The sequence below is a fragment of the Triticum aestivum genome, chromosome 4D, assembly GCF_018294505.1.
Source record: "Triticum aestivum cultivar Chinese Spring chromosome 4D, IWGSC CS RefSeq v2.1, whole genome shotgun sequence".
NCBI classification, from domain to species: domain Eukaryota; kingdom Viridiplantae; phylum Streptophyta; class Magnoliopsida; order Poales; family Poaceae; genus Triticum; species Triticum aestivum.
The window spans coordinates 364,520,795-364,545,260 of NC_057805.1; positions in this window are offsets into that span (position 1 = coordinate 364,520,795).

Here is a 24,466-nt window from a genome sequence, read left to right on the forward strand (position 1 = left end):
CGAGTTCAGGCCCCTCTCGGAGGAGGTAACATCCCTACGTCTCGGTGCCCGGAGGCTTGTCGACTGGAATAAGCATGTGAGTTACAAGGGGTGCAAACCCTTGTGCCAGAGGAGGGGGTTGGCTTATATAGAGTGCACCAGGCCCCTCCAGCCCTCAGTTACACAGGGTTCAATGTAAGTTAAGGCAGGAGCATTACTGGTAACACCTGCTATAAATGACTATTAATGATCTTTAAGACTATGGAGTGAACGCCTGACCGTTGCCATACTGGGGCGACTGTAGGTCTTCTGTGCTCCGAGTGATTCTTCAGTATGGTCAAGTGACGCTATCTTGGTCGATTGGAATAGCTGGTCGAGTGGATTGCACTCCAAGGTGATTTCAGTCGGTATCTTTTGTTAGACTTTGAATGTCTTTGATTCTAGGGCAGTGTCCTTGGGTAGGGCGTCTAGGTCAGGCCTATGACCCTACCCTAGGTACATGTCATCGTCAGACGGGGCATGACCCGGAAAAGTGTGTCCAGCCAAAGCTAATCGAGCGTGTTGGGTAAGATGGTGCACCCTGTAGGGAAGTTAATCTATTCGAATATCCGTAATGGACGCTCGGAGTTGTATCCCGATCTACACAACTAGAACTGGATACTAGAGACATGAGATGGATATGATGGATCCGGGATTCTTTCTCGCAGGGAGTCGAGGAAGGATTTCTAGGCATTAATACAATATACTTGCTACTTGTATTATGTTAATCTACACTCTTCTAATGCTGCAAGATGCTTCAAGATGCTAGTCTTCGATACACTAGGCTTTCCCATCTCTTCTGGCATTTATGTAGTTCAGTCCAAAGATATAACTCCATTCCTTTGATACTGATGCATAATTTGTATAGATCTGATGTAAGTCTTGCGTGTACTTTGGATGAGTACTCACGACTGCTTTGCTACCTCTTTTCCCCTATACCCCGATTTCTGCAATTAGATGACAGATCCCAGGAGCTAGCTAACACCACCGGCGACTACTACTACCCTGAGGGTGCCTACAACTACGTGGAGGCCGCGGACGACCAGGAGTAGTTAGGAGGCTCCCAGGCAGGAGGCCTGCGCCTTTTCGATCCAGATGTTGTTTTGCTATCCTTCTTAAGGCAAACTTGTTTATTTTATGTCTGTACTCAGATGTTGTTGCTTTCGCTGACTCTTGTGTATTCGAGCTTATGTATTTGAGCCCTCGAGGCCCCTGGCTTGTAATATAAAGCTTGTATTATTTTATTTGTGTCTAGAGTTGTGTTGTGATATCTTCCCATGAGTCTCTGATCTTAATCGTGTGCATTTGCATGTATGATTAGTGCACGATTAAGCTGGTGTGTCAAACCTAGTATGAATCAAAGAAAAGAAATGAAGGGGGTACTTTCTATAAATGATGTGCCTCAAGAATAGCGCCAGCAGCCAGCTATACTAGTGAGTAGGTGACCTTGCGCTTGGCTCTTCGCCTCTTCCAGAAGTCAAACAATGATGATGGTACTACAATACATATATACTTCTAGCAATCTGACACTGAATGAACTAATGCACGTCCACCGCATGTGTAAGCCCACCATTGTAAAGCAAAAGCTTATCCTTGTCCTGCGAGCCACCGCACGCGCGTAGGCGAGGGAGAGGGTGTAGTAAGCAAGCTTCTCCTTGTTCTGCGAGTTGATGAGACACATCAAAGTAGTAGTGTAGTCTCCAAAAAGGGTCGACCATGTCCATGGCTACCATCCCATGCTCCGTCATTGAGTACGTGCACGATTCACGTTCCATTGAAGAAAAAAATATTGCATACGTGCCATCGAAGAGTATAACTTAATTTATAAGTAACACGCCACTGTGTCATGGTCGAACTTTTATTCGTTCACGTGTGGTTCCCGACCTCTTTACTAAGTGAACAACTACTACAATCATCAAATTATCACGTAAGCTGCCTCTTCATATAGAAATGAGCTCACCATATATCCGCGTGTGAGTGTTAGGGAAAGAGCAAAGAGTACCTCATTGGTGCGTGGACCTCTTCTCTTCGTGCACGTACTCCTTTTTTTCAGGTGATTCATTCACATACTCATTTTTTTGGGGTGATTCGTGCACGTACTCCACCTACGTTCATGATAGTTGGTGAGTCTCACTTTAGTACTCCTACTACTTATCTCCATTTTCTTTCATAACATATGGACCTGGATGATGGATGTCCCACATGTCAACAAAAGGAAGAAGAAAGCTTTATGACGACCGAGAAGGAACAAGGAACTGATACGTCTCGACCGTACCTATAATTTTTTATTGTTCCATGCTATTAAAGTATCATCCTTGGATGTTTTATACTCATTTACTAGCAGCTTTACGTCATTTTTTGGGACTAACCTATTGACATAGTGCCCGATGCTCGTTGTTGTTTTTTGCTTGTTTTTACTTCTCAGAAAAACAATACCAAACAGAGTCGAAATGCCCCTGAACTTTTTGGAGATTTTTTCTGCCCAGAAGACACCCAGGAGGCCAAGGAGGAGCACCAGAGGAGGCCTGTGGGGCCCACTAGGCACCAGGGCATGCCAGAGGCCCCAGGCACGCCCTGGTAGATAGTGAGGCCCACGGGAGGCTTTTCCACCGACGTTCAACTCTATAATAAATACTCTAAAATCCCAAAAATCGTAGGGAGTCGACGGAACACAATTCTAGCCGTCGCAAGTTCCATAACCACGAGATCCAATCTAGAGGCCTTCTCTGGCACTCTGCCGAAGGGGTCAACGATCACGGAGGGGTTCTTCATCATCACGCTTGCCCCTCCGATGATGCGTGAGTAGTTTACCACAGACCTACGGGTCCGTAGGCAGTAGCTAGATGGATTCTTCTCTCTTTTTGATCTTTAGTACAATGTTCTCCTCGATGTTCTAGGAGATCTATTTGATGTAATGACTTTTTGCGCTGTGTTTGTTGGGATCCGATGAATTGCGAGCTTATGATCAGATCTATCTATGAATACTATTTGAGTCTTTGTTGAACTCTCTTATGCATGATCTTTATAGCCTCGTATTTCTTCTTGGAAACTTTGGCTTGGTTTGGCCAACTAGATTGATTTTTCTTGCCATGGGAAGAGGTGCTTTGTGATGGGTTCGATCTTGCGGTGCTCAATCTCAGTGACAGAAGGAGACATGACACGCATGTATCGTTGCCATTAAGGATAAAAAGATAGGGTATATTCCTACATGAATAGATCTTGTCTACATCGTGTCATCGTTCTTATTACATTACTCTGTCTTTCCATGAACTTAATACACTAGATGCATGCATGGTGGATAGCGATCGATGTGTGGAGTAATAGTGGTAGATGCAGGCAGGAGTCTGTCTACTAATCTTGGACGTGATGCCTATATACATGATCATTGCCTTGGATATCGTCATAATTATTTGCTCTTTTATCAATTTCCCAACAGTAATTTGTTTACCCACCATATGCTATTTTCTTGAGAGATGCCTCTAGTGAAATCTACGGCCCCCAGGTCTATTTCCTATCATATTATTTTCAGATCTATTTATCCAAAAATCCAAAAATACTTTGCTACACTTTTTATTTATTTATTTTATTTTGTGTTTTTGCTAGATATATTTATCCAATCTCATACAATTTAATCTATCTCAATAGCAAGGAGGGATTGACAACCCCTCTTACGCGTTGGGTTGCAAGTTTTTGTGGTTTGTGTGTGCATGTGTTGTTTACATAGTGTTGCTTGGTTCTCCTACTGGATTGATAACCTTGGTTTCATAACTGAGGGAAATGCTTACCATTGTTGTGTGCATCATCCTCTCCTCTTCTGGGAATTACCAACGCAGATACAAGCAATCAGGAAGTATTTCTGGTGCTGTTGTCGGGGAGACGTCATCAACATCTATCAGGTTCCTACGCACAAACTCTCATCTCCTTGAAATTACTTTATTTGCCATTTGCCTCTCATTTTCATCTCCCCCACTTCTAAAACATTTTTGCAAAAACACAAAAATGTTTTTCGTTTGCCTTTTTCTCGTTCGATCTTTTGTTTGCTTGTGTTCTTGTCTGCGTAGTCACGATGTCTCAAGAAAATACCAAATTGTGTGACTTTTCCAATACTAATAATAATGATTTTATTAGTACTTCGATTGCTCCTCCCGCCGCTAGTGCAGAGTCTTATGATATTAATGTCGCTTTGTTAAATCTTGTTATGGAAGAGCAATTTTCCGGTTATCCTAATGAGGATGCCGCGTCCCATCTAAACACTTTCGTAGAATTGTGTGATATGGAAAAGAAAAAATATGTGGACAATGATATTGTGAAATTAAAATTGTTTCCCTTTTCTTTGCATGATCGTGCAAAATTTTGTTTTTCATCTTTGCCATGAAATAGTATTGATTCTTGGGATAAGTGCAAAGATGCTTTTATCACTAAGTATTTCCTCCCACAAAAATTATTTCCCTTAGAAATCAAATCATGAATTTTAAGCAACTTGAGCATGAACATGTTGCCCAATCTTGGGAAAGGATGAAGTTGATGGTAAGAAATTGCCCTATTCATGGTTTAAATCTATGGATGATCATACAAAACTTTTATGCGGGATTGAATTTTGTTTCTAGAAATCTTTTAGATTCTGCCGCGGGTGGTACTTTTATGGAAATTACTTTGGGTGAAGCCACTAAATTGCTTGATAATATTATGGCTAATTATTCACAATGGCATACTGAAAGAGCTCCTACTAGTAAAAAGATCAATTCTGTTGAAGAAATTAGTACTTTGAGTGAAAAAGTTGATGCTCTTATGAAATTGGTAGCTAATATTTGAGTGTGTTTCATGAATGGATCAATGATTGAGCATAATGGGCTAGGGATAGCTTTCTTTAGCGTTGATATTTTGAAAGACATGGTTGCTTGTTGATATGCTTGAGTATTGAAATCTTCATGTCAAATTATAGACTATTGCTTTAAATCATCTAAAGTCCAAATGTCCATGCTACAAGAAAAGAATATGTGATGAATATGATGGGTAGCATTCCACACCAAAAAATATGTTTTTATCATTTACCTACTCGAGGACGAGCAGGAATTAAGCCTAGGGATGCTGATACGTCTCCAACGTATCTATAATTTTTCAATGTTCCATGCTATTAAAGTATCATTCTTGTATGTTTTATACTCATTTACTAGAAACTTTATATCATTTTTGGGGACTAACCTATTGACATGTGCCCAGTGCCAGTTGCTGTTTTTTTGCTTGTTTTTTACTTCACAGAAAATCAATACCAAACAAAGTCCAAATGCCACGAAACTTTTTGGAGATTTTTTCTGCCCAAAAGACACCCTGCAGGCCAAGGAGGTGCACCAGAGGAGGCCCATGGGGCCCACTAGGCACCAGGGTGCGCAAGAGGCCCCAGGCGCACCCTGGTGGGTAGTGGGGCCATGGGAGGCTTTTCCACCAACGTTTAGGGGAGTCGACGCAACACAATTCCAGCCGCCGCAAGTTCCAGAACCACGAGATCCAATCTAGAGGCCTTCTTTGGCACTCTGCCGGAGGGGTCAACGATCACAGAGGGTTCTTCATCATCATCCTTGCCTCTCCGATGATGCGTGAGTAGTTTATCACAGACTTACGGGTCCGTAGGCAGTAGCTAGATTGCTTGTTCTCTCTTTTTGATCTTCAATATAATATTCTCCTCGATGTTCTTGGAGATAAATTTGTGGTGCGTTTGTTGGGATCCGATGAATTTCGAGTTTATGATCAGATCTATCTATGAATATTATTTGAGTCTTTGTTGAACTCTCTTAGGCATGATCTTCATAGCCTCGTATTTCTTCCCTGAAACTTCGGTTTGGTTTGGCCAACTAGATTGATTTTTCTTGCCATGGGAAGAGGTGCTTCGTGATGGGTTCGATCTTGCGGTGCTCAATCTCAGTGACAGAAGGAGACATGACACTCATGTATCGTTGCCATTAAGGATAGGAAGATGGGGTCTATTCCTACATGAATAGATCTTGTCTACATCATGTCATCGTTCTTATTACATTACTCTGTCTTTCCATGAACTTAATACACTAGATGCATGCATGCTGGATAGCGGTCGATGTGTGGAGTAATAGTAGTAGATGCAGACAGGAGTCGGTCTACTAATCTTTTTGGAGAATTTTTTCTGCCCACAAGACACCCAGGAGGCCAAGGAGGTGCACCAGAGGAGGCCCATGGAACCAGAGGAGGCCCACTAGGCACCAGGGCACGCCAGAGGCCCCAGCACGCCATGGTAGGTAGTGAGGCCCACGGGAGGCTTTTCCACCGATGTTCAACTGTGACGCCCGGATAATTAAACTACAGTAAATCTTTGCTAATGATGCCACGTCACTTCAATTACTGTTACTAATCTTGCGTTAGTTCGAAAACGATTCAAATTCAATTTCGAAATCAAGTTAAACAACAAAAGTTTCAAACATTAAATCTAAAATGTTCAAAGTGGACCAAATAATGCATAGGTAATTTTGGTGGAGAAACCACACCTTTATAAAATATTTAAATACTATTAAGTGAATAAAGCAGTAGCGAAAACCATTACTTTAATGCTTTTAAATATTAAATAATTACAAACTATTTTAGTTTGTGTAACAAGTTAATGTGGCAGTGACATATTTAGTAACATCAAATTAGGTGCCATTTTGGTATTTTTCTAAAAAAAATTAAAAACTAACTAAAAGAAAACACTAAAGAAAAGGTAAATAAAAAGAAGGTAAGAGGACCTAATCTACTAGGCACCTTGGCCCATCTGGCCAAATGGCCAGGCCAGCCCACCTAGTTGGCCTATATGGCCCCAGCCGACCGAAACCCTAACTCCCGACCGCACACATCCCCCCACTCCCCACGTCGCTCTCCCCCCTCTCGATCCGATCTGGATCGAGGGAGCGTTCCCGAGCCCCTTCGCCAACCGCCGCCGCCCGGAGTGCCCTCCCTCGCCGGACAACCTCGCCGGTGCCCCGTCGCCCTACCCCGTCGCCACCTCGACCCCGTTGCCTCGCCTCCTCACCTCCTCCTCGTCCCGAGTCGAGGCCGCTGTTCCGGCACCGCGCCCTCGACCCCGTCACCCTGCCGCACTCGTCGCCGGCGACTCGGGCCGCCTCCCCGTCTCCGTCGATCGTCCCCGTCCTCCTCCCCACGGGTCGCCCCCGAGCCTCGACGCCCATGTGACCCTGCAAACGCCGGTGAGGCCCTCGGCCTCCGCCTCCCCTTCCTTTCGTCCGCGGTCACCGCGCTCATCCACCTCGCGCCCGTGCAGTCTGCTCGCCTCCGCCCCGTCTCTGCCTTGCGGTCGAGCACGGCCGCGCCCCTCGCCGCACGCGCTCCGGCGCCCGCTCACGGCCGCCGCCACCCTACACCGTCCCGCTGCCTCCCTGCTCCACCATGGCCGCCGCCCCAACCGCTCCACCCGTGGCCGTTCCCCACTGCCGCCTCCTGCCCGGCGCACCTCGCTGCAGCCGCCGGCGCCCGACGCCTCCACTGGCTTGGGCAGGCACCCAAACGGGCTGACGCCCGCAGCGCCCAGTCGCCCAGTGCCCGCTAGGCTCCCGAGAGCCTATGACATATGGGCCCCACGCCCCCATTTAAATAAAAAAAGAACTAGAAAATTAATTAGAAAATATTAATTAATTAATTAATTATAATTAATTAACTTAATTAAATCTGTTAAATAAACATAATGACTTAATTAAACTAATTAAACCTGCTTAGTTAGTCTAAGACAATGACGAACGGGCCCACCTGTTAGTTTGACCGGTCAAATGGTCAAAGTTGACTGCTGATGTCATGATGACGTCAGCAAACACTATTCTGGATAATGTTGATTTAAAATAATTAAATAAATCCTAAAAATGATTTAAATCTTTTAAAATTAATATAAAATAAACCGTAGCTCGGATAGAAAAACTTTGTACATGAAAGTTGCTCAGAACGACGAGACAAATCCGGATACGCAGCCTGTTCGCCCGCCACACATCCCTAGCATAGCAAACACACAACTTTCCCCCTCCGGTTCATCTGTCCGAAAACACGAAACACCGGGAATACTTTCCCGGATGTTTCCCCCCTTCGCTGGTACCACCTCCTACCGCGTTAGGGCACACCTAGCACCGCGTATTGTCATGTCTTCCATCGTCATGCTTATGTTTGCATTATATTTATTGTTTCTTCCCCCTCTTCTCTCGTTACACACCGAGACCGACGCCGCTGCTACCCAATACGACTACGGTGTTGACGGTCCCTCCTTCTCGGCTGAGCTTCCAGGCAAGCCCCCCCCCCCTTGATCACCAGATATCGCCTATTCTTCTCTATACTGCTTGCATTAGAGTAGTGTAGCATGTTACTTCTTTTGGTTAATCCTATTCTGTTGCATAGCCTGTCATTGTTGCTACGGTTGTTACCCTTACCTGCTATCCTACTGCTTAGTATAGGATGCTAGTGTTCCATCAGTGGCCCTACACTCTTGTCCGTCTGCCATGCTATAATATCGGGCCGTGATCACTAGGGAGGTGATCACGGGTATATACTATATACTTTATATACATGACACATGTGGTGACTAAAGTCGAGTCAGCTCGTTGAGTACCCGCAAGTGATTCTGATGAGGGGGCTGAAAGGATAGGTGGCTCCATCCCGGTAGAGGTGGGCCTGGGTTCCTGACGGCCCCCGACTGTTACTTTGTGGCGGAGCGACAGGGCAGGTTGAGACCACCTAGGAGAGAGGTGGGCCTGGCCCTGGTCGGCGTCTGCGGATACTTAAAAATAACACGCTTAACGAGATCTTGGTATTTGATCTGAGTCTGGCCACTGGCCTATACGCACTAACCAACTATGCGGGAACAGTTATGGGCACTCGACGTCGTGGTATCAGCCGAAGCTCTTCTTGACGTCAGCGACGGAGCGGCGCGCGTCGGATTGGACTGGAACGCCTGCGAGGCTAGGTCTGCTTCCGGCCGCGTACGCAACGTGCAGGTGTGCAATGGGCGATGGGCCCAGACCCCTGCGCGCATAGGATTTAGACCGGCGTGCTGACCTCTCTGTTGAGCCTAGGTGGGGCTGCGACGTGTTGATCTTCCGAGGCCGGGCATGACCCAGAAAAGTGTGTCCGGCCAAATGGGATCGAGCGTGTTGGGTTATGTGGTGCACCCCTGCAGGGAAGTTTATCTATTCGAATAGTCGTGTCCCTCGGTAAAAGGACGACACGGAGTTGTACCTTGACCTTATGACAACTAGAATCGGATACTTAATAAAACACACCCTTCCAAGTGCTAGATATAACCCGGTGATCGCTCTCTAACAGGGCGACGAGGAGGGGATCGCCGGGTAGGATTATGCTATGCGATGCTACTTGGTGAACTTACCATCTACTCTCTTCTACATGCTGCAAGATGGAGGTGGCCAGAAGCGTAGTCTTCGATAGGATTAGCTATCCCCCTCTTATTCTGGCATTCTGCAGTTCAGTCCACCGATATGGCCCTTTACACATATACCCATGCATATGTGTAGCTCCTTGCTTGCGAGTACTTTGGATGAGTACTCACGGTTGCTTTTCTCCCTCTTTTCCCCCTTTCCTTTCTACCTGGTTGTCGCAACCAGATGCTGGAGCCCAGGAGCCAGACGCCACCGCCGACGACGACTCCTACTACACCGAAGGTGCCTACTACTACGTGCAGCCCGCTGACAACGACCAGGAGTCGTTAGGAGGATCCCAGGCAGGAGGCCTGCGCCTCTTTCGATCTGTATCCCAGTTTGTGCTAGCCTTCTTAAGGCAAACTTGTTTAACTTATGTCTGTACTCAGATATTTTTGCTTCCGCTGACTCGTCTATGATTGAGCACTTGTATTCGAGCCCTCGAGGCCCCTGGCTTGTATTATGATGCTTGTATGACTTATTTATGTTTTAGAGTTGTGTTGTGATATCTTCCCGTGAGTCCCTGATCTTGATCGTACACGTTTGCGTGCATGATTAGTGTACGGTCAAATCAGGGGCGTCACAAGTTGGTATCAGAGCCGACTGCCTGTAGGAATCCCCCTTTCTAACTCCTTGGCCGAAGTCGAGTCTAGACATTGCAAACCTTTTACTAACATGGATGTGTGTCTTACGGGCACACGTCGCCATTGGGTGGTAGTAGGATCTTTTATTCCTCAACCTATACTCTGGGACTCTGACATCTCTTCTATTCGGGTTAAACGATTTTACTAACTCTGACTCTAGGTTCTCGATAATACTTTCTCCCGGAGAGCCCCGTATTACAGATGATCGTCTGCTGCACCAGAAGAATCCGTAGATACTCTCCGATGTTCTCTTGAGACTTTATGGCGTCGCTTTTGCAATTCCCTTCCATCGATAAACCCCTGTGGATAACCACGTATACTCGCCATTCATACAATGCTTCCCAGTTGATCTTGTTATTACAAGATACCCCGAAATTCTCTCTATTGCTCCGAAAATCCTTTGAGCTTACTGCCTTGCTGTTCTTTGCCACTTGAATACCACTATGGATAATTTCTAGCACTCACCGGATATTTTCTCATCCCCAGTTGATTCATGTATTTCACAAAAGTCTTCAAAATACTATTTGAACTTCCGAAAATCCTGAGTAGCCTATTGCTCTTGAAATTCTTACTTGCTTGCATTATGGTTAATCCCATAAGTCTATAATCTTATTGGCATCTCTTGTCATTATCATTTTGAGTCCGTTGATTCAATTTGTTGCGAATGCTCGCAATCCTCAGTCAGATCCTAGAACTCATCCTTCCGGCTCAGACGTCATTTTAAACGTGAGCTGGTTCTCGCCAATCAAATTGTCGTCGATTGTGCCCCTAAGTCTATTGAACTTATCCATCCTTGATCAGAGCGTCTGCTTCTGATCCTTCGCTTTGTAAATCATAATTCCTTTGCAATTGAGCTCTAAGTTACTCAGTTGTTTCTATAATCCAATGTCTTTGCATTGATTCTTCCTCCGATACTCACATCAGATCCTTTATGGACCATCAGAACCTTGTTGGATTTTATCCGACAAAGTCCTTCATATTCAATCACTTTGGAAGTTCTTTCCCTGATACATAATGCCTTTGGTAAATCCTATTCCTTGATTTGGCCAACCATGCTCTGCTTTCCAGCTGGTGATATTTACTATTGAAGCTTGTGGTATATGTTTCCACGATGCCCCGATGGGTTGAACCTATGCCTTCATAATATGTGTGAACTCGAAAGTTTTCATGAGTCGTACTCTTCTGGTATTTTTCCAGATAAAATTTCAACACTACAACTTTTTCGAAAGTGAGAAGTGAATGAAAGGTTATACATTGGAGAAGTGGGAGTCGACCTTGAACTTTGTGTTCATGCCCATGGACACGATGTAGCTCTTATCATTACAGCTTCTCTTAAATTAATTATTCCTTTGGTATAAGTTCATCTTATATCTGGGATCTGGCCTTTTGCAATCGTGGTTCCAACCATGTTCTCCTTTAAATACCATTTCTCGTGCAAGTTTAAGCACTTGTCTTTTGCAGAGCAATACCCCAGTCCAACCTCTACCTTGATTCGTCGTCGAGTATTACCCCCTGGTATCTCGAGATTATCTTGGAACTGCATAACTTCTTATGAGTTCTTCATCAAGTACTACATTCTCACTGATTACAGTTTTTCACGGGCTTCGAGTTATTAAACACTCAAGGACATCGATAACTGAATTGAGTCCGCGTCGCGATTAAACAACTCTTAGTAATCTTCTTTACTTGCGAGTTTGTACTCGATCACGTCATTCCTAGCCTGATTGGCTATATCATTATCATGCTAAATTTTAACTGTGCTACCGGGTCCTTCTTCCCGGAGCACAAATTTCGACGGTGAGCTAATCTTACAATCGATCTTCCTCGTCTTATCATTTCGCCTTGAACAGCAAACTTGATTTCGAGTTTGTGTCCTACTCGTGGTTCCAATAACCTTTCGCTTTCATCATTCCTTTGACTTGATGTCATCGTCGATCAATTACATCTTCTTGAAAACCTCTCGACAAATTTGTCGTGATCATTGTCAACAGTTTGACTTCTTCCAAGTTGTGTGTCGAAATTCAAGATGAGAAATACCATCCTTGCCCCTCGATGAATTGTGTTATCATCGACAACATTCTTGCCTCCCCCCAACACAAGCTTGTTCATATTTTGTGTTGTATCTTAATTTCCTTGCTATCTAGCTTATGATATGTTCTACCTTGGAGTATTACCATCTTTTATGTCAAGAATGTCGTGAGGATAACTCTACCTCTTAAGAATTCTTGGTACAGTGATACTTCTCACCATCACCATTCTTTCTTGGTCCCCGTGTTGTTTCTAACCGAAATACCAACAAATGGTCTGTGATGTGTAAATTCTAAACTCCTAGCATCCCTATTGCTTTGAAGTTATTGGTCTATAGTTTCATTCTACGTCTATGGCTTATTGAATCATCATTCGAACATTGATCGTGCTACCTAGCCCATATTTCGGGTGCACATTTCAACCAATGTTTAACTGTGTATGTTTTCCTCGAGCATACATCCTTAAGTCATTCGATCTAGCTAATGTTATCTCCTTGTTCACATAGTTGTGGAAATCCATCTTTTCGAAATCTCAATGGATTGTCGCTGAGTCAATCAGTCACCTCCTCACCTCTCCTTGATTTAATGACGAACCCTTGTCTCAGAACTTGCTTCCATAGTTCGTTTCCCGAGAATCTTACAATGTCATCTCGTCAATTGGTGTTGCGCCTTTTCTTCTCAGGCATCCCGAGTCTGAGGTATCCCGACACCAATTAGATCTGAACCTCAATCAGATATGATGGTGGGAACATATTTCCAAGAGTAATAACAATGGTCTTTATATGACCCGGTAAGGTGATATCGTGCCTAGCACACCTGGCCGGAGGACCTATTGTGACCATTTCCTTTTTAGCATCCTTTCTTCCATGAGGAAATTGTAAGACTTATTCTACAAGCAGTTCCTGATGGATCCTTTGTGTTTCTAAAGTCTGATCTTCACCTGATAACCATGTCAAGGCTATCTCGATGCATGTCTATGGTACTCCGATTTTCAACAGGAAAATTTGAAGTCCGATGCTAAATGTTTCCTGCTCAATTATCCAAACACCGTTGTATGGGTAATGTCATGAAAATTCTCTCCCCTACCTAAAGGGTTTTCTACATTATACCCTGCCACGGATAGCATGCTCTGCTTGTCCTTGGGAAGGATGTAAACACCTTGGTGTACAACTCTGTCAGTGAGACCCTGTTTCTACTGTTGATGACATTCCGGTAGCCACCGATGGACGAGAACTTTGCCTATTGGTCCGCCTCGTTCAACGAGCAGGAAAATGGTTCTCTTCGTCCCTCGCCCTTGGTATCGACGTTGTTGCCAACATAATCGACAGGCTACCCTCTGACATGCCTTGCTTGCATGATCACGCAAGACGTCTCCGCCCTTCCTACTTTTAACCCACATGGTGGGCCCATAACCCACAGTTCCACAGGATCGAAACCTGACTCTCCTATACAACCCTGTTTCTAATGGTTATTCCCCACGCTTGGCTTCGTATTTAATTCATGGGTCACCTTCCTAGTCATCTATTCTGGTATCAGGCGCAATACTATTTCTCGTTGCTCTGGACCCCTTTCACACTTTGTTCAGGCATCGAACGATTGTCTACCTGCTTAAACTTCTCATGGTACCTTCTTACTGGCTCTCGATATCTTCTTAAGTTCAATTCGAGAGTTACTTTCCGCCACCTTCCCCGATGTTATCGACCAGATAGTCGACCTTGCAGAGGTCTGTTCTCCCAGAATGTCCACCCTTTATTCTTTCGTAAGTACGATGGAGTTCCTGAAGAAAGGACGCCGACTTCATCATGATGACCTAAAGCAGAGAAATGAAGACATCAATATATTGGACCGACCTCTTCGAGAAGAGCAAGCCAGGATGAGAAGACCCGCTAGATTCGTTACCAAGCCTTCCCCCCTTTCACTACCTCTTAAATCTCGGGACGAGATTTCTTGTAGTGGAGGAGAATTGTGACGCCTGGATAATTAAACTGCAGTAACCCTTTGCTAATGATGCCACGTCACTTCGATTACTATTACTAATCTTGTGTTAATTCGAAAACGATTCAAATTCAAATTTGAAATCAAGTTAAACAACAAAAGTTTCAAACATTAAATCTAAATTTTTCAAAGTGGACCAAATAATGCATAGGTGTAACACCCCGCATGTAACTTTCCATATTTGTAACTCCGACTCTTGCCATTTTCGGCTATGTGCTATGATATTCCCTCCGTGGTCGGGTTTTGTCTTTTGTTTTGTATTTTGTTCATGTCATGCATTTCATATCATGTCATCACGTGCATTCCATTTGCATACGTGTTCGTCTCTTGCATCCGAGCATTTTCCCCGTTGTTCGTTTTGCAATCCGGCGCTCCCATCTCCTCCGGTGCACCCCTCTTGTTTTCTTTCGTGTGCGGGTGTCAAACATTCTCGGAATGGACCGAGGCTTGTCAAGTGGCCTTAGTATACCACCCGGAGACCGGTCAAGTTTCGTTCCATTTGGAGGTCGTTTGGTACTCCAACGGTTAACCGGGCATCCGCAAAGTCCATTTGTGTGTTGCAGCAAACCCCCTCCAAAAACCAGCCCAAAACCCACCAAACTCTCTTCCATGCTCTAGGCCGTTCAATCACGATCGTGTGGGCGAAAACCGCACCTCATTTGGACTCTCCTAGCTCCCTCTACCTATTTATATGTGACCCTCCCGAAAAACGTCCACAAATGAAACCCTAACCTCGTCCCTCCGCGCCGCCGGACAAAATCGTCCACCGACGGACACGTCCGTCTTCCCCGCTGCCGCCACGTGTCGCCGCCGCCTTCGTCGTCGCCGCCGGCCCGAGCCCGCGGGGAGCCCTCCCGGCCCGCGAGCCCGAGCCGGCGCCCTACTCCTCGCGCCGCCGCGGCCTCCCCGCCGCCGCCATCGCCGGCCCGGCGCCCGCGCGAAGCACCGCCGCCGCACTCCGGTCGCCGCCCCGACCACCCGTCGCCGGCGCGAGCCCGCGGGGCCCCGACGCCGCGCCGCCCTTCCTCCGGCGAGCCGCCTCCCTCGCCCTTCTCCTCTCCCGCCGGTCGGCCTCTCCGGCGAGCCGCCCGCGCCGCCGCTCGGGAGCCCGAGCAACCTCCGGCCAGACCCGATCTCGGTCAACGCACAAGGTTGACCCGAGACCCCCCCCCCCGATTTTGCTAAGTCTTTGATATTTTACAGCATATACCCCTGTTCAACTTTGCATAACTCTCTGCATATAGCTCTGTTTTGTGCGTGTAATATATCGAATTGTTCGCCTCGTGATGCTCTACATTTTGTTCAATTGCACCATGTTCATTAGAGGCCATCTTGATGCCCAAATCTCTGTTGCAAAAGTGCTAGTTGCTGTTATCTTCTGGTTCTTAGCAGAACTTGGAGATTTGTCATTTTTGTATCATTTAATCTGTGCATCTTATGGGCATGAGCTCTACATGTGTTTTGTTGTATGCCATGCCATATTTCCAATGGTGTATGTCTTGTATTTTTGTGATCTCTGTGCTGACTGAAACAAGCATGCAAACTAGGCCCCGTAATGTTTCTGATTTCAGGGACTCCGTGTTTTCTCTGTCTTTGTCTGCTGTTATTTTGTTGCCATGTAAACTTGATGCTACAGAGAGATCCATGCATATTTTGGAGATGTTCACTAAGGATGATTTGTAGCTATTGTTGTAATTGATCCATTCCTGCCCTTGTTTGCAATTATGGAGTTCCATAGCATGACTCAATCTTGCTCTACTTTTGCTATAAAATATTTCTGGCAGATTGTTTACGTGTTATTCAATTTTGCCAAGCTTATTGTAGTTGATCCATACATGCTATGTATTTGCTCTTGCCATGTATAGCTTCATAAACATGCCATCTTACTGTAGATATGCTTGTTTTGCCATGCATTGCTTTGTGGTGAGTGCATCAAGCTCACCAAGATGCCCTCATATTATTGTTTCTGCCATGCTCTGTTTTCTGCTAAGTCTGAAACCTGATAACGGAACTTGCTATGTTTACAAGGTTGCCATCATATCTTCTGGTCCTTTTTGGCTTATGGTCAGTAAGGGACTTTTGTCATATGCATTTAGTATAATACTGCCATGCCTTGTTTTGCCATGTTAAGTTCCTGTAGCATGTTGATTTCGTGCTCTGAACATTGCTACCTGATGCTGTTTTCTGCCATGTCCAGTAATTTCACTAAGTCTGTGAACCTGTTATCTTTTGCACTTTTGCCATGCTTGTTTGAGCTTGTTATGTTGTGATCTAGCCGTAGCTCAGTGTTCATCTTTTGTAAAGAATCTCCTGTAGATTACTGTCATATGTTTTGTTGCTATGTTGGAGTGCTGTAGCATTGTTACTTGTTGCATTCTAAGTGCTATCATGCTGTTAATCGTAGATTCGTGTCATTCTTGTTTTGCTTGCCATTTGCAAACCGTACATCCGTTTCCGGTGATCTTTATATCGATTTCGACCGAAATTATCTCATCTTTCCAGTGGCATGCTTGGTTTGCCAAGTTACTGCCTTGTTCATCATTTTCCTTCCGGAGCACGCATACGCATCGCATATCATATCTTGCATATCATTCATGTTTTGCATCATGTTGTTTGTGCACTTCTCGTGATTGATTGTGGTTCCGTTTGCTTGTGCTCTTGTATTGGGTAGAGCTGGGAGACGATTTCGTGAACGAGGAACCTGTTGAGTACGCTTACGAGGATCAAGCCTTTGACAACTCTGAGAACTTTGCAGGCAAGATGACCACCCCTCGAAATCACTTCTATCTTTGCTTTGCTAGTTGTTCGCTCTATTGCCATGCTGCGCTACCTATCTCTTGTTATATCATGCCTCCCATATTGCCATGTCAGCCTCTAACCATCCTTTCCTAGCAAACCGTTGTTTGGCTAAGTTACCGCTTTTGCTCAGCCCTTCTTATAGCGTTGCTAGTTGCATGTGAAGTTGAAGTTGGTTCCATGTTGGAACATGGATATGTTGGGATATCACAATATCTCTTATTATATTAATGCATCTATATATATTTGGTAAAGGGTGGAAGGCTCGGCCTCATGCCTGGTGTTTTGTTCCACTCTTGCCGCCCTAGTTTCTGTCATACCGGGATTATGTTCCTTGAGTTTGCGTTCCTTACGCGGTCGGGTGATTTATGGGACCCCCTTGACAGTTCGCCTTGAATAAAACTCCTCCAGCAAGGCCCAACCTTGGTTTTACCATTTGCGACCTAAGCCTTTTTCCCCCGGGTTTTCGCGAGCCCGAGGGTCATCTTTATTTTAAACCCCCGGACCAGTGCTCCTTCGAGTGCTAGCCCAAACCGAGCGATGTCCGGCGCCCCCTGGGCAACCAGGGTCTATGCCAACCCGACGTCTGGCTCATCCGTTGTGCCCTGAGAATGAGATATGTGCAGCTCCTATCAGGATTTGTCGGCACATTCGGGGGCTTTGCTGGTCTTGTTTTACCATTCTCGAAATGTCTTGTAAACCGGGATTTCGAGACTGATCGGGTTTTTTTCCGGGAGAAGGTTTATCCTTCGTTGACCGTGAGAGCTTATGATGGGCTAAGTTGGGACACCCCTGCAGGGTATTATCTTTCGAAAGCCGTGCCCGCGGTTATGAGGCAGATGGGAATTTGTTAATGTCCGGTTGTAGAAAACTTGTCACTTGACCCAATTAAAATACATCAACTGTGTGTGTAGCCGTGATGGTCTCTTCTCGGCGGAGTCCGGGAAGTGAACACGGTTTGAGTTATGAATGACGTAAGTAGGAGTTCAGGATCACCTCTTGGTCATTGCTAGATGACGACCGTTCCGTTGCTCCTCTTCTCGCTCTCTTTTGCGTATGTTAGCCACCATATATGCTTATTGCCGCTGCAGCTCCACCTCATTACACCACCCTTTCCTATAAGCTTAAATAGTCTTGATCTCGCGGGTGTGAGATTGCTGAGTCCTCGTGACTCACAGATTCTACCAAAACAGTTGCAGGTGCCGGCGATGCCAGTGCAGATGATGGGGTCGATCTCAAGTGGGAGTTCGACGAGGAACGTGGTCGTTACTATGTGTCTTTTCCTGATGATCAGTAGTGGAGCCCAGTTGGGACGATCGGGGATCTAGCATTTGGGGTTGTCTTATTTTCATCTGGATTTTGACCGTAGTCGGTCTATATGTTTGTATTTCGGATGATGTATGAATTATAATTATGTATTGTGTGAAGTGGCGATTGTAAGCCAACTCTTTATCCCAGTCTTGTTCATTACATGGGATTGTGTGAAGATGACCCTTCTTGCGACAAAACTACTATGCGGTTATGTCTCTAAGTCGTGCCTCGACACGTGGGAGATATAGCCGCATCGTGGGCGTTACAATAGGTAATTGTGGTGGAGAAACCACACCTTTATAAAATATTTAAATACTATTAAGCGAATAAAGCTTAATTACAAACTATTTTAGTTTGTGTAACAAGTTAATGTGGCAGTGACATATTTAGTAACATCAAATTAGGTGCCATTTTGGTATTTTTCTAAAACAAAAATAAAAACTAACTAAAAGAAAACACTAAAGAAAAGGTAAATAAAAAAAAGGTAAGAGGACCTAATCTACTAGGCACCTTGGCCCATCTGGCCAAATGGCCAGGCCGGCCCACCTAGTTGGCCTATATGGCCCCAGCCGACCGAAACCCTAACTCCCGACCGCACACATCCCCCCACTCCCCACGTCGCTCTCCCCCCTCTCGATCCGATCTGGATCGAGGGAGCGTTCCCGAGCCCCTTCGCCAACCGCCGCCGCCCGGAGTGCCCTCCCTCGCCGGTGCCCCGTCGCCCTACGCCGTCACCACCTCGACCCCGTTGCCTCACCTCCTCACCTCCTCCTCGTCCCGAGTCGAGGCCGCCGTTCCGGCGCCGCGCCCTCGACCCCGTCGCCCTGCCGCACTCGTCGCCGGCGACCTGGACCGCCTCCCCGTCTCCGTCGATCGTCCCCGTCCTCCTCCCCACGGGTCGCCCCCGAGCCTCGACACCCATGTGCCCATGAAAACGCCGGTGAGGCCATCGGCCTCCGCCTCCCCTTCCTTTCGTCCGCGGTCACCGCGCTCGTCCACCTCGCGCCCGTGCAGTCCACTCGCCTCTGCCCCGTCTCTGCCTTGCGGTCAAGCACGGCCGCGCCCCTCGCCGCACGCGCTCCGGCGTCCGCTCACGGCCGCCGCCACCCTACACCGTCCCGCTGCCTCCCTGCTCCACCATGGCCGCCGCCCCAACCGCTCCACCCGTGGCCGTTCCCCACTGCCGCCTCCTGCCCGACGCACCTCGCTGCAGCCGCCGGCGCCCGACGCCTCCACTAGCTTGGGCAGGCGCCCAAACGGGCTGACGCCCGCATCGCCCAGTCGCTCAGTGCCCGCTAGGCTCCCCCAGAGCCTATGACATATGGGCCCCACGCCCCCATTTAAATAAAAAAAGAACTAGAAAATTAATTAGAAAATATTAATTAATTAATTCGATAATTAATTAACTTATAAATCTATTAAATTAACATAATGACTTAATTAAACTAATTAAACCTGCTTAGTTAGTCTAAGACAATGACGAACGGGCCCACCTGTCAGTTTGACCGGTCAATGGTCAAAGTTGACTGCTGATGTCATGATGACGTCAGCAAACACTATTCTGGATAATGTTGATTTAAAATAATTAAATAAATCCTAAAAATGATTTAAATATTTTAAAATTAATATAAAATAAACCGTAGCTCAGATGGAAAAACTTTGTACATGAAAGTTGCTCAGAACGACGAGACGAATCTGGATACGCAGCCCGTTCGCCCGCCACACATCCCTAGCATAGCAAACACACAACTTTCCCCCTCCGGTTCATCTGTCCGAAAACGCGAAACACCAGGAATACTTTCCCGGATGTTTCCCCCCTTCGCTGGTACCACCTCCTACCGCGTTAGAATTGGATACTTAATAAAACACACCCTTCCAAGTGCGAGATATAACCCGGTGATCGCTCTCTAACAGGGCGACGAGGAGGGGATCGCCGGGTAGGATTATGCTATGCGATTCTACTTGGTGAACTTACCATCTACTCTCTTCTACATGCTGCAAGATGGAGGTGGCTAGAAGCGTAGTCTTCGACAGGATTAGCTATCCCCCTCTTATTGTGGCATTCTGAAATTCAGTCCACCGATATGGCCCTTTACACATATACCCATGCATATGTAGTGTAGCTCCTTGCTTGCGAGTACTTTGGATGAGTACTCACGGTTGCTTTTCTCCCTCTTTTCCCCCTTTCCTTTCTACCTGGTTGTCGCAACCAGATGCTGGAGCCCAGGAGCCAGACGCCACCGCCGACGACGACTCCTACTACACCGGAGGTGCCTACTACTACGTGCAGCCCGCTGACGACGACCAGGAGTAGTTAGGAGGATCCCAGGCAGGAGGCATGCGCCTCTTTCGATCTGTATCCCAGTTTTTGCTAGCCTTCTTAAGGCAAACTTGTTTAACTTATGTCTGTACTCAGATATTGTTGCTTCCGCTGACTCGTCTATGATCGAGCACTTGTATTCGAGCCCTCGAGGCCCCTGGCTTGTATTATGATGCTTGTATGACTTATTTATGTTTTAGAGTTGTGTTGTGATATCTTCCCGTGAGTCCCTGATCTTGATCGTACACGTTTGCGTGCATGATTAGTGTACGGTCAAATCGGGGGCGTCACATCAACTCTATAATAAATACTCTAAAATCCAAAAAAACGTAGGGAGTCGACGAAACACAATTCCAGCCGTCGCAAGTTACAGAACCACGAGATCCAATCTAGAGGCCTTCTTTGGCACTCTGCCGAAGGGGTCAACGATCACGGAGGGATCTTCATCATCACGCTTGCCCCTCCGATGATGCGTGAGTAGTTTACCACAGACCTACGGGTCCGTAGGCAGTAGCTAGATGGCTTCTTCTCTCTTTTTGATCTTCAATACAATGTTCTTCTCGATGTTCTTGGAGATCTATTTGATGTAATGACTGTTTGCGCTGTGTTTGTTGGGATCTAATGAATTGCGAGCTTATGATCAGATCTATCTATGAATATTATTTGAGTCTTTGTTGAACTCTCTTGTGCATGATCTTTATAGCCTCGTATTTCTTCCTGGAAACTTTGGCTTGGTTTGGCCAACTAGATTGATTTTTCTTGCCATGAGAAGAGGTGCTTTGTGATGGGTTCGATCTTGCGGTGCTCAATATCAGTGATAGAAGGAGACATGACACTCATGTATCGTTGCCATTAAGGATAAAAAGATGGGGTCTATTCCTACATGAATAGATCTTGTCTACATCATGTCATCGTTCTTATTACATTGCTCTATCTTTCCATGAACTTAATACACTAGATGCATGCATACTGGATTGCGGTCGATGTGTGGAGTAATAGTAGTAGATGCAGGCAGGAGTCAATCTACTAATCTTGGACGTGATGCCTATATACATGATCATTGCCTTGGATATCGCCATAATTATTTGCTCTTCTATTAATTGCCCAACAGTAATTTGTTTACCCACCATATGTTATTTTCTTGAGAGAAGCCTCTAGTGAAATCTACGGCCCCCGGGTCTATTTCCTATCATACTATTTTCAGAGCTATTTATCAAAAAATCCAAAAATACTTTGCTGCACTTTTTTCTTTATTTATTTTGTTTTATGTTTTTGCTAGATATATTTATCCAATCTCATACAATTTAATATATCTCAATAGCGAGGAGGGATTGACAACCCCTCTTACGCGTTGGGTTGCAAGTTTTTGTGGTTTGTGTGCATGTGTTGTTTATATAGTGTTGCTTGGTTCTCCTACTGGATTGATAACCCTGGTTTCATAACTGAGGGAAATACTCAGCGTTGTTGTGCTACATCATCATCTCCTCTTCAGGGAATTACCAACACAGATACAAGCAATCAGGAACGTCGCGGTGGAGCGTCTGCACTGTTAATATTTTATATTCTGTGATATAAAATCAACCCAATCTTCTCCACATATAGACTGGAAGAGTCCGAAACACGGCAACCCAATGTAGTTGCTTCATACATGGCCCACCTCATGCTATCACCATATTTCTTGGCCTTCGTGCGACACCTAGCTCTAGTAATCCACCAGCCTGTATCGCTTCTCGCTCCTCGTCTCTCTCAAAGTGCGCCGGGCTGGCGATTTTGTCGTTTATCACTGGTACAACGAGCTGCTATATAAATAGATTTTAACCCCTTTCTGTGATGGAGTTTTAATCACGTCCAGAATAACATACCACAATGACAGTGTCTGAATCACATCTAACAAATGATTTGTAACAACGAAAGTGGGGCTAACTTTCTTTGCACATGTCAGAAACTTCCTCCCACTGTCCACAGATTCAAAAGCAACTAACTTCACGCATGAAGATTGATGGTGACAAGGAGCAGGCAGATCTTCAGCCACCCCGCTTCATTCGTTGCAAGTGATGGTCCTAGGGAGCTACAAGAGGAAGGAATAACTCAAATCGGCCGCCGAGTTAAAATCCTTTATTCCAAATCATAACCCGAGAGAGAGGAGAGAGGCATACCTGACTGGTGAAAGAGTCGTCGTCGGAGGAGGAACCGCTGGAGAGGTCATTGCATAAGCCCCGATGAGCCTTATCCTCTCCCAATATCTTGTTTATGAGCCAAGAATTCCGTCGGAACAATTAGGGACAAAATCGGTGAATAATCCTGCCTGGAGAGGCAACTTTCGGAGCTGTCTGCAGGTCATACGACCAGCCAAATGACTGGCCGCGGTCGCATGAAACGTCGTCTTTTGTCCCGACCTTCTCCGGTAAAATGGCCTCCATTTCTTCATACAAACTCGGAATTTGATGTTCTTGGGCTCGTTGTATTCGCATGAATGACGCCGATCTATTCCTGATCTCAGATCTTGATTTGGAGCACTTTGTGAAAATCACTTTTTCAACCTCCGGAATAGCTAAGTCTGACCCTGGGTGACTCCGTATTAAACCCATCTTCGATCCTATCAACGTGATTTGTCCTAGGTTGCTTCAAAACACCTGTAGACACAAGAAAAGAAGGAAAAATATTAAAATTAAATAAAATACTAAATGTGCAATGCTCACAAGAAAAAGTGTAAATACCGGTAAACATGTATAGTGGACAACTATTTGGTTCAGTTAGACATAATATATGAAGAGAACATGCAAAAAAATTGCTTTGAAAATGAGTAAAATATAGAGACATCACGTGGCCATGTAAGTGACGACATAGCTGCGGGGTTGATAGTTACCTGTGCAATCACTGCTCCTTGTGGGATCGATATACTCTACTTACCGCGAATTGCAATAGCCTTGTGCCCTTGTAGGTCATCACATACATGCGTGTGCATGTGGAGAAGGTGAGGGAACCATGTTTATGCCCTCGGTAATTTATGTGAAAATAACACGGTAAGTTGCATACCACAGACGTGGTAACTTATGTAGCCGAGGCGTGGTAATTTTTGACCCAAAAAAAAAAGTCGTCGCAGCTTACCAATATGGGATTTAGTTTCGAAGATATCGTCGCAGCGAATCTTTTATGTGAAAATGGTTTTTGCATCTGACTGATGTTTGAGGTACAAAACATTTTGAATTTTCAAAATAAGAAGAATTTAGGATGACATCAGTTTTTTCGAGTGCATGCATGTAATTGGAGGGGAAAATGCATCTGAAAAAATAGTGATTCATCCTAATGCAATCATGCATGTAATTAAAGGGAGGAGGTGTGTGATAGTTTTAACTATATGACACACGTGTGCCAAATATCAGGGTCTCAGACCGGATTACTTCGTGCCACTCGGATGTCACTTATCATTTTTGAAAAGGAAAAAAAACATAGAATTGGGCTGGTCCGGCCGCCCGTCAATTAATCCGCAACTGGCTTGCCCCGGCGAAAACCAGGTCCGTATTACAATAGCTGCACGCGCCGGACGGGTCACGAGAGAAAACCACACGACACGGTACAGCGCACAGACACAGGAGGGGCGAAGTGAAGGGCCGCAATAATGGGGGATGGGTGGCGCGAGACAGGTAGTAGGGGTAGGAGTAGATGGAAGTCGCCGTCCCGCGCCGGGCGCCGTGCCTACAGCAGGCGCTTGCTGACCTCACCCACCCTCACACGCCTCGCGCCCCCGCACTGCCGCGACAAAACCGCCCGGCCCCCCACCCCACCCCCGGCCGTCCGCCCCCGCCCCGCGCTTTACCTCTCCCCCGTTCCTACCACCTCAAGATCCGATCCATCTCCAGTGTGATCCCCCGCCTCCTCCTCGTGACCCCCAACGACGACGACAACGGAGGCCAGCTCAGTGGC